At 38.1% G+C, this 9,083-nt stretch overlaps 1 pseudogene; it reads left to right on the top strand.

Moving 5' to 3' along the window:
- Positions 1 to 3,335: 3,335 nt before the first annotated feature.
- On the top strand, positions 3,336 to 5,321 carry LOC147445975 (uncharacterized; annotated as a pseudogene).
- The last annotated feature ends 3,762 nt before the right edge of the window (positions 5,322 to 9,083 follow it).

Raw genomic sequence — 9,083 nt, 5'->3', positions numbered from 1 at the left:
CTAATTTAGTGTGTGAGGTAGGCAGATTGAGGTCCACAAAAAATCCAGAAACAATACACAAATGAGGTCAAAAAATTCTAAGAAACTTTAAGTGTATTCTTGGAATCATGTGCCAACTTTTTATGATGTGCACTTCTTTAGAATTGGATAGGAACTAATTTTAAAAAAATTAGCAAAAACATGTGCTTTCTGCCTAAAAAAGTCATTGACTGGGTCCGTTCTTTGTTTTGATTCCCTTTAGCCTTCAAGAGAGTGACCCCTTATGCCTAGGAGAGTAACAAAGGACTACTAAGATATGAATATTCCCATGTGCAAAAGGATTTTCCACAAATATATGATATGCATGTGATGAAAAGAAAAAAAGTAGTGTATAACTAAATCAAGATACCCACAATGTAGTAAAGATAAAAAATAAAAGCAAAAAAATAGAGACACAAGTGACATGATAGAGTCAAATGAGAGGACCATTCCTTGGTATTATATGTGGGGATAAAGAAAAAGTATGTGAAATGTGAAGAGATTTGAGTGATAATAAGTGACCACGGGGATATATGTCCATTCTTATGAAATAGTAAAGTGTGTATATTTCTCACGTAGAGAAATTTTATTTATTACATTGGATTATATACAAGAAGTATGATGAAGAGTAAGGATGCATGGCATGAAGTTTTGGTTTAATAAAATACACACCTAATTGCAAGTATTTATAAAATTAATTAAAGATATTTATAAAAATAAATAAAATGCATGAGAAAAAAATTGTACATAGGTCCTTGGATAAAAATAGATTATATACAAAAATAGGCCATAATACAGATCCACTTCTTTTTTTGGCTCTCCTAGCTAACAATAAGCTAAAAAGGAATATTAGATATAATACGAGGAAAATGAAATCCCTAACACATACACCTATGTACAGTGAAAGGGTAATAATAACCACAGTGTTTGAGTGATTTTGATAGGGTGAGGTAGCTCACCATGGCAATTAGTGAGAGCCAAAAAATGGTTATCAATGTATTGAGATCGAGTTCTATAAGCAGGTGGTTGTATTGATCCGACAAAGTCTATGCCCTATTTTGCAAAAGCTCTAGCTCCCATCATTGGTGTTATTGGCATGCTATCTACCCTTGTTGGCATTTTTTCTTGTTGGCATCATCACATCTTTGAACATATTCTTTGAATCTACAAAAAGTGTTGGCCACCATATGCCTGCCATTAAAATTTCTCTAGCAGTGGTTTCACTAGAAAAGTGACGTCTAGCTAATCCATCATGTGCTTGTTCTAGAGTGGGTATATATTCATCTTCATTTGCAGATAGATGCAAATGTTGATCCTTTCCTCTTTGATACAATTGGTTTCCAATAAGAGCATAGTCTCTTGCTTCAGTTTCAATAGCTCTTTGGTGGTGTTTACTCATATCCTCCGAAAATGTTCTGGTTGATAAGTAAGTAACTATATAGTTACTCCACTTAGGATCGAGTGAGATTTGAAATTATGTCACATGAGGTATGGGTGTTTGTTTCGGGCATTGTAGACAATCTTTCACAAAGGAGTGAACATCACTCCACAAAGGAGTGAACATCACTCCTCATGGCCGGCCAAAATACTCCAAGTCTCAAGATCCGTCGGATAGTTTGGTCTTCCGCAAAGTGAAGTCCTACTATGGTAATGTGTGCTTGATTTAGATATTGGGTTTTCTCCTCAAGATTAATACACAAAAGCAATATTCCATCTTGATTTCTTTTGTATAGCCTTCCAGCTAGTAATTGATACATAGCGGATTGCCCAATTAATCTTGGTGTAATAAGAAGTTGTTAGCAGCAAGCTAATTCAGATAACATTTTTTGGAGCTCTCAATGTAAAAACATTTATTATTTTGATGAATCGGGAATATTGTAACTCTTATTTTCTGGATAAACCTTGTAATTGATGAGCCGGGGCTACAAGCTTCCAGATTGTATCAACCTGTCTTTACCTATCTTTAGTTAGAGCTCCCAGATTATTAGTTTTGACCACTAAAAACCTTGGCTAAGGTATAAAAGCTAATTTTTATAAGTTATTTACAAGTTTTGGATAATGAAACATAGTGTGACCTAGCGACGCTCACTTCTCTCCTTCTCGCGCTTTCTAGTCCCTCCCCGATTGTCACATTGCAGTCATGTCTGTTGTGTTGCAACCGCAGGTAAGAGCTCTACACATTGACGTAAGCACTTCATAGTATTTCGTAACGTTTGACGTCGCGGACCTGCGGCCTAATTTCATCATAATTAGGAATTTAATCTTCTAAATCAAAAACTAAGTATAGGCAGGGTATTGGGGCATCATTGCTAAGCATTTAGATGCATTCTGGGTTGAAAATGACTAGGTAAAAAATCCAATGTTGTTAATAATCGTGATTTTTTCACTTGACCTAAAGTGAGATTTGAGACCTTAACCATGTGTTCTTAGGTATTATAAACATGTCCTAGAAGTTTCGTTACGTTTGGATGTCGTTTGATGCTGTAACAGATGTGATTTGTTTACCGATGAGCGATTGGCTTTTGGTGATTTCTGTCATTTGAGTATAGCTTGAGTTAAATGTGAGTTTTCCAAGAGATTGACAACCTCTTGTATCCTCTATGCACTAGTTGAGTCATCTTCGTCCCATGGATTGATAATTTAATTGTGGTTCTCGCTACGCTTGCAACAAGAGAGGAGTGAGGTTAGACACCTGTCCCACATTCGACGCCGCTGCCACGGATCAAAAAGACCTAAACTAGAGGAAACATGAGCGTCTTGTGAAGTTATCCTTCAATTTCCTCTAAGATCTCCTAGAGTCAAAAATTTCTTTTAGAATCGCATAGCTTAACACCAGTCCTGTAATTGGACACTCAAGTGTCCTGAGACACTATAGTGTCCTGAAATTGCATCAACTTTGCCTAATTTTTGTTATACACGAATGTAACCGACTTGACTTAAAAAATATGCCACGCTATGCGCCATGTCTTTAAGTTTTCAGCTGATTTTTTTTTTTGGGTCCAATAGAACGAAATTTAACGATTGAAATGATTGGTTTCTTCAAGCAAATCCTGCAAACTGCGATCGTCTTGCTGGAAGCCTGTTAGAGAGGCATCATGAAAATTTAACAAGCTCGGACAAGAATTATTTGCCCATGGTCAAAATTAGGCCATATTGGCAAGGTGGCCAACCAATGTGGACGGAGCCTTATCGTGTAGACTTCACAGAAGCGAAAAAAAGACTAGCGTTTTTAAATTTCGCTGCACGTGGCCGAAAACAGAGCGCTATCAGTACTCGGATCTGTCGACTGCTGCATTCTATCTCTGTGCACACACTTCATGGCGAGCCCTTCTACACTCACAGGGGCAGCATCGAATGCTTTTTGCCAGGGTTTAGAAGTCTGGAAACTCCTGTATCCAGCTGTTGGCTTCGTGCTTGATTGGGCAAAGCATGCTCATCCTGTTGATTGGAAAAGCAAGATGTATGCAGGTGTTATTGAGTCCTACCTTGCACGGAAAAAGTTGTTTAAATGGAAGTTTGATGGGGATGCAACAGCATACATGCTTTCTTGGGAATCCATATGGATGCATCTTCTTCCCGAAGAGGAAGAAGCCATCGCTATGCCTATGAAGAATGCAGAAGAGGAAGACGATGAGCTCTCTCTTGCTCAGTTTTTGGCATGCAAGAAAAGAGAGAGTGTTATGGCAAGGAGATCTGATGTATTACCTTCTGTGGAGATTCCGATGGTTTTTGATGCGGTTGAAAATGGTTGCAATGATGTCGATATTATGCATGTCTATGATGCTTTGGACGTTGCTTTGACTATGCATACTATGTCTTTTCATGAGGATGCACATGAAGAAAGTCCAAGCTTATCAAGAGCTGCTCCAATTGCTAGTATGCCTATTGTTGGATGTAGTGGTGCACCTCCTGTCATGAGTAAGAGAGGTCGCCCTCCAAAGCGTACCATTGTCGGTCGAGGCCGAACAAAGGCTGATTTTGTTTGTGATGCCAATGCTTGTCAAGACACACACAATGATGCCCCTATTCTTGATGCCGTACGTGAGAGCAAGCATGCTCAAAACAAGGGATACAAGCTTGTCAAAAAGCGTGGTAAAATGAAAAATAAGGTTGTCAAAAAAGGTAGACCTTCGGATATGCGAGAGCAAGATGAATCCGAAGATGAGCATGTTCCCGTGGGAGAGGAAGATGATTGTGAAGATGAACTTTTAGAAGCAGAAGGTCCGGTTTTGCGTGATAGCGATGATGATACTGATTGTTCAAATACATGCATGCCGTTGTGGAAAAGTGGTGAAAAGTTGCAGGTTGAGCCTGAGGGAACATTCAAGAAGCTGCCGTTGTTTGTGAACATTGCAGGTCCTGAATTGGGACAAGTCCCAAGAGAGTTTAAAGAAATTTAGATTTTCTTGGCTCTTTTTCCTTTGGATGTAGTTGATGCAATTGTGGAAGAGACCAATAGGTATGCAATGGAGAAGCGTGATAAAGTTTTGGCTGAGAATGAGTCCACACGGAAATGGAATCCAATTGATAGACACTCTTTTATGCGTTTTTTGGGTGTGTCTCTCGGCATGTCTTTGCAATTTATGTCTGATAAGAATTATTATTGGAAGGGAGGGACTTGTGGTGTAGTTCGATACCCAAATTATTCAGAGAATATGGGGCAGACTGAATATCAGAAGATAAAGAGGTTTTTGCATGTACGGAATAATACTCAACGCCCGCTTGTGAAGGGGACTCGTGAATACAAGTTATGGCAGGTCTTGCCTTTAGACGAGAGATTAAATGCTACATTTCAATTGCACTATAATTGTGGAAAATATGTAACTGTGGATGAGCGGATTATTCCCTCAAAACATAAATTGAATCCATGTAGGGTTTATAATCCAAAGAAACCACATAAGTTTGGGATTCAATTATGGAATTTGTGCGATTCAGAGACTGGTTATAACTACTCCTTTCGCATTTATGATAAGGTGCCATGTAAGGAATTGTCATTCCATGTTGTGTCAAAGCTAGTGCAAGATCTGAAACAAAGAGGACACCATGTCTTTTTTGATCGATGGTTTACTTCTGTTAAGTTGTTGATGCATTTGACCCATGAGGGATATGGTACTACAGGAACGTATATGACAAATCGTAAAAACTTTCCTGATGCTCGTATACTGCACATGGATCTTCATGAGCGTGGATCATGTCGTTTTGCTTTTGATGCAAGGAAGGGGCTTGTTGCATGCTCTGATGGACAAGAAGCCCAATTTTTTTGCTTCAAATGTATATGGGATGAAAAGAGGAGAAGTTCATAGGCAGGTTGGATCAGGCCACAAGGTGGCAGTTACATGTCCGGACATTGCTATCCAATACAACAAGTGTAAAGCAGGTTGTGATGTGTTTGACTCAATGGTGTTGGGATCTGGCTATAGCTTAGAGATGAGCATTCATGGTTGGAAGTGGTGGCATCTTTTGTTTTGGGGCATGATGGACTCGGTCTTTGCAAATGCATACATAATATGGAGATGCATACATGGGAAGAAGAACACAAGTCGTTTTGCTTTTATGGTAAGTCTGCAAGAGCAGCTTGTAGACAATCATTTTGCTGGGTTGCATACTTCAAGGGCATACATGTACACTAGTGATCCAATGGGTGGGCATACTTTGATGAAAATGGCATCACGTGCAAGCAGGTTTTGCTATGTATGTGCAAACGAAAGAAAAAGGTTCTTGCGCGAGGGAAAGGAAGTGCTTGGTTGTAAGCCAACAAGAACCCTTTATGGATGTCCAAAGTGCAAGAAATTTTTGTGTGTAGAACCATGCTTCTACAAGTATCATGCGCAGGCAGGACATGATCGACGACCTACGAGTGCACGCCGTGTTGCAAGATCATACAATCGGCCTGTGCTTGTTTGATCATACAATCGGCCTGTCTTGTTTTAGTAAAGAGGCCACACAAATCTGAATTTTTTCATGTGGAATTTGATTTTTTTGGTATGGAACTCCAATGTTTGTCAATTGCCTTGGTTCCATAGAGACGCCACAAATTTACATCTTATGGCGGAGATGTTTTTTTGACTAGGAGTTGCGTTGGTCTATATGTGAACCTGTTCTTTTGTACCATGTCTTCTTTGGAAGGTGTAAAGGCATGTCTAATTGTGCTTTTTGCAACGTCTATGAATTTTTGCACATACTTTATATAATGTATAAGACTCCACCAAAAGGATTTGATAAGATACTTCATGAAAAAAGCGCTATATTTTTTCTTTTAAACCTCAAAAAAGACACTTAAGTGTCTTGTTTTGGTACCAAACTAGTGTTAAGATTGTCGTCTTTTGCTGTGTAGAGGTAGCTTGAAAGTAATTGTACTTGCTGAGTGTCTTTAGGATTGTAGAATTAGATTAGGGTTTTGAAAATGAGTGATAGATGAGACAAGTATTAACACTAGAATGGTAACCTAACAGGACATAAAAGTGTCTTTTCAGGGTTTTGGGAAAAAATTCCAAAACCATAGTAGATCCACTCATTTTCAAAAATCCTTTCATGAGCTTATAGTTCAATAACTACTACATATGGAAAAAAATGAGAAACTTGTGATTTTTCTCATCCCTTGGTCACTACAAGCCTCCAAAGTTGATGGACCAGTGCATTTTGCCCAAAACAGCAATTCCTTACGGTTGATTGCATATAAATAAGAGTGAAGATTTTTGTAGGACATGAGATAAAATGCCCTGTTAACTTCAATGGGTTGGTGACCAAAACATATGGTTGCTTTAACCTCACTAATTTTTTTTTGGGCAAAAAAATAAGTACAAAAAAGTTACATTCTTGCCATTCTACGAACCTATCATCAAAGTTTCTATAGTCACACTCAATACAGACACTATATACATGTTTTATTAGTTCCCTTTGGGCGTCTAGATTCAAAAGGAGCCATGGAGCATGTCAAAAGGATAATGGATCTCTTACAATTGGAACCTTGGGGGCAATGATAAAGTGCTAAATACAGCAAACATGAAAAAACTGGGTTTAGCATTATGACCTCTAGAAACCCATAGAAACTACCCAATATCTAGCCAAGTTTGTAGTCTATGATTAGATATGGTCACTACCTAGAAATTACACATAATTGGCCTAAGAAACTAGCAATATTGAGAAAGTTATACTTGCTACTCTAAAATGTATCGTATTCTTCAGCAATCAAAAAACTCAACCATCATCATATACTATGCTATATAGCATATTAGGTCCCCCAAAACTTAAGGAAGATTAGCTTTATGTTATACATTACACTTACACAATCAAAATTGAATTTGGATATCAAGAAAGCCACCAAAAAAATCATAAAAGTGCTAATTTTGGCTAAAAAATAGGATTATGCAATTCTTGTAAATTGGTCATAACTTTCAATTTTAACACTTAGCTCTCCCTACAAGCATCAAAACATGTTGAGAACTATGAAGGCCTAACCTCTAGCCATCTAAACCTCACAAACATGAAGTTTAGAGTGGTATAGTTGCCACAAAATTGAAAAAAAGCCAAAAACAAGACCCGTTTTTTCACATAGTTTAGGTTCAAAAATGTTGTGCAAGAGTAAGGTTAATGGTGAGATCGATACTAAAAAAAAAATGCTAAGTTTTTTTCAGCTCATAAGGCAACTTTGTGGATATATAGCACCTAGAAATTAATTTTCATACTTTTCAAATAATTCAAGCAAAATGGTCACTTAACAGGACACAAAAGTGTCCAAGGACATAAAAGTGTCCTGTTACCATTCTAGTGTTAAGATCAATGCTCAAAATCATAAAAAACAAGAAACGAGTGTTTGTGGACACTGTCCACCACCCCATTGCATTAGAACCTAGGAGTAGGGTAAATAGGATCCGAGGTGGATTTCAGAACATTGCTCTCTCTGAAAGAATCAATTGTGAGTTGTTATTTGAAGTTGCAGAATTTTAGGTCTATGGCTAGAAATAGCACGAAAAGACTGCAAACCACTCAATCCGACTAGAGAGTATGCTTAAAAGTTGTATGAACCAGTGGGCAAGCTCAAGGACACATTGAGGTAAAAATTTTAAGAGTTTGCAAAAACTCAGATTGTACTAACTAGCATGCTAGTTAGCATAGCTGAATATGCTAACTAGCATACTAGCATAAACCAACTTACCCGTTATGCTACTTAGCATTCTTAGTTGTGCTAACTAGCATACTCAGCATGCTAGTTAGCTAGCTGAGTATGCTTACTAGCATGCTATATTGCTAGTTAGCACAGTTGAGTATGCTAACTAGCATACTAGCTGTGCTAACAAGCAAAATCAGTGTGTAGTTTAACATATGAGTCATGGTTAACCACACAAAGTGTGCTAAGAAGAATAGAAGGTATGCTAACTAGCATACATATTGTGTTAGCCAGCACACTTGTTATGTTGAATAGCATAGCCAGAACACTAGCATAAAAGGTGTTAAAGTAGCATACATATTGTGCTAACCAGCGTAGTCCTCAAGATCACTAGGCATGCTAACTAGCAGAAGATTTATGCTGAACACCATACCCACCATACACGAATGCTAACTAGCATATACCATAAACCAGCTTACCCATTATGCTAGTTAGCATACTACAAAAGGTAGCTAGCATACTCATTGTGTCAAAGAAAATACAGAGCATGCTAGTTATCACAATAGGTATGCTAACTAGCATAAAGGGTGTTATAGTAGCTTACATATTGTGCTAGACAGCATACTTATCATGCTAAACAGCATACCCAACATACTAGGAGTGAGACTATGCTAACTAGCACACATGCTAGGTGGCATACATAGCATAACATATTGTGATAACTAGCATGCTCTGTATGCTAGGCAGATTACTAGCATGCTAGAATGCATAAGTTATGGCGCAAGTATGTCATTGATCACCTGAGACTCATCCAGGAGGTGCACAGGGTGTTTTATGTAGCTTTTCCTTCCCACTCTCTTTCGACAAACATCCTTCTTGTTGGGTGAAACACGAGTCTCCTCTGTCCAAAATGTGTAGACCAATTCCTTAATTTCATCTGTGATAGGGCTATGACGGT

This window comes from Adiantum capillus-veneris, chromosome 12 (assembly GCF_014529385.1).
Source record: "Adiantum capillus-veneris isolate H3 chromosome 12, ASM1452938v2, whole genome shotgun sequence".
In the NCBI taxonomy this organism is placed as follows: domain Eukaryota; kingdom Viridiplantae; phylum Streptophyta; class Polypodiopsida; order Polypodiales; family Pteridaceae; genus Adiantum; species Adiantum capillus-veneris.
This window is presented reverse-complemented; position numbering and strand designations above follow the sequence as displayed.